The sequence below is a fragment of the Orycteropus afer genome, unplaced genomic scaffold (assembly GCF_000298275.1).
Source record: "Orycteropus afer afer isolate SDZICR_OR568_19922 unplaced genomic scaffold, OryAfe1.0 scaffold00202, whole genome shotgun sequence".
Lineage (NCBI taxonomy): Eukaryota > Metazoa > Chordata > Mammalia > Tubulidentata > Orycteropodidae > Orycteropus > Orycteropus afer.
The window spans coordinates 1218268-1221123 of record NW_006921789.1 but is presented as its reverse complement, the minus strand read 5'-3'; positions in this window follow the sequence as shown (position 1 = coordinate 1221123).

Sequence of the window (2856 nt, the reverse complement as noted above, 5' to 3'; positions counted from 1 at the left end):
AAATGGTTTCAGTCTCTCTCCATTGAGTATAATGTTGGCTGTTGGTTTTGCATAGATGTCCTTTATTATGTTTAGGAATGTCCCTTCTATTCCTATTTTCCTGAGAGTTTTAGTCAGGAATGGGTGTTGGATTCTGTCAAATATCTTTTCTTCATCAATTGATATGATCATGTGGTTCTTCTCCTTTGTTTTATTTATGTGGTGGATGACGTTGATTGTTTTTCTAATGTTGAACCATCCTTGCATTCTTGATATGAACCCCACTTGGTCATAATGAATGGTTTTCTTGATATGTTGTTGGAGTCTATTGGCTAGGATTTTGTTGAAGATTTTTACATCTATATTCATGAGGGATATTGATCTATAGTTTTCCTTTTAAATGATGTCTTTGATTGGTTTTGGTGTCGAGATTAGCTTGCTTCATAAAGTGAGTTAGGGAGGATTCCATTCTTTTCTATGTTTTGTAATAGTTTAAGTAGAATAGGTTTCAGTTCTTCTCTGAAAATTTGGTAGGATTCTCCAGTGAAACAATCTGGGCCAGGACTTTTTGTTGTTGGTAAGTTTTTGATGACCTGTTCAATTTATTCTTTTGTTATGGATCTGTTCAACTTTTCCACATCAGTTTGTATTAGTTTAAGTGGTGAGGTAGTGGTAAGTGGTGTGTTTCTAGAAATCTGTCCATTTCTTCCAGATTTTCAAATTTGTTGGAGTATAGTTCTCCATAGTATCCTGATATTGTCCTTTTTATTTCAGTTGGCTCTGTTGTGATGTCACCCATTTCATTTCTTATTCATGTTATTTGTATTTTCTCCCTCTTTTCCTTTGTTAAATTTGCCAGTGGCTTGTCAATTTTATTAGTCTTCAAAACCACCCCAACTTCTGGTCTTGCAGACTTTTTCTATTGTCTTTCTATTTTTTGTTTCATTGATTTCTGCTCAAATCTTGATTATTTCCTTCTGGTAACTGTAGGCTTTTCTTGCTGTTCTTTTTCTAATTGTTGGAGATATTGATTGAAAGTGTTGATTTTGGCTTGCTCTTCTTTTTTGATGTGTGCATTTATTGCTATAAATTGGCTTCTGATCACTGCTTTTGTTTTGTCCCTTTGATTTTGGTATTTTGTATTTTCATTCTCATTTGATTCAAGGAAGTTTTCAGCTTTGATTTTTATTTCTTCTCTTACCCAGTCTTTCTTAAGGAGGGTGTTGATCAGTTTCTAGGTATTTACTCTTTTTCCATTGATCTTCCTATTGTTGATTTCTAATTTGATGACATTATGATCTGAGAAGATGTTTTGCAGTTTCAATGTTTTTAAATTTAAGGCTTGCTTTATGGTCTAACATATGGCCTATCATGGAGAAGGTTCCATGTGCACTGGAAAAGAATGTACATTGTGCTGTTGTTGGCTGTGGTGCTCTGTAGATGCCTATGAGATCAAGATTATGGATTTTATTGTTTAGCTCATCTATATCTTTGTTGAGTTTTTTTTCAGTTGTTCTGTCTTTCATTGAAAATGGTATATTAAATCTCCTGCTATGACTGTGGAGTTATCTATTTGCTTTTTCAACTATTTTAAAGTCTGATTCATGTATTTTGGGGCTCTTTCATTGGGTCCATAGATATTTATTATAGTTATATCTTCTTGTTCAATTGATCCTTTAATCATTTTCTCACATGGTGGTTTTTGTCTTAAAGTCAATTTGATCAGAAATTAATATTTCCACTCCTGATCTTTTATGGTAGCCATTTGCTTGATATATCTTTTTCCAACCTTTGATTTTTAGTCTATTTTTGTCTTAGTCTCTAAAGTGTATCTCTTGTAGATTGCATATTGATGGGCTTTGTTTACTTATCCAATCTGCAACTGTCCGTCTCTTGAGTGGTGCATTTAATCCATTGACATGCAATGTAATTATTGAAAAGTATGAATTGGTTGCTGTCATTTTGTTATGTGTTTTTTCATGGTGTTCTAGGTTTCTTTGTTCCATACTATTTTCTGTGCTGAACTTATTGTGTTTATGAATCATGTTGTCATTTCCTTTGTTACTGTTGTTTTTAGTATATGCTGAATATTTGTGTTTGTCTACTTTTTTATTGTGATGTGAAGGTTTATCATTTTTCCTTGAAGTTACCTGTGATTTATAATTTTCTCCCCGAATTTAGAGCAGTCCATTCTGTCTTACAAATCTCTTGACTTCCTCACCAGTTAGAAGTTCTGTAACTACAGAGTATTTTTCCTCTTTTTAGTTTGTAGTAGTCCTCATTTGCCAATTGATGTCTCTAATTCCCTGTTTACAGTGTTGTAAGCTTATTTTACTTTGGATATGTCTATAGCTGTGGTTTCTAGGTTATGTTATCTTGTGTATTAATGGTTGGTTGTTGTTTGCTATTTTTGGTTCTCTGTTCAAAGGACTCCCTTTAGTATCTCTTGTAAGAGTGGTCTGGTTTGAACAAATGTTCTTAATTTCTTCTTATTTGGAAATCTCCTAATTTTATTATCATATTTGAGGGACATTTTTGCCAGGTATATAATTCTTGGTTGAAAATTTTTCTCTTTCAGTGTTTATACATACCATCTCACTGTCTTCTCGCCTGCATGGTTTCTGTTGAGAAATCTGAGCTTAGTCTTACTGGTTGCCCCTTTAGGTAACTTTTTGTTTTTCCCATGCTGCTCTCATGATTCTTTCTTTGTCTTTGGTTTTGGTGAGTTTGATGATGATATGTCTTGGTGTTTTCCTTTTGAGGTCTATCTTGTTTGGGGTTAGTTGGACTTCCTGAATGAATATATTCTCATCTTTCATCTTATCAGGGAAGTTGTCCTCCAACAAATCTTGGACCATTTTCTCAGTGGTTTTATTT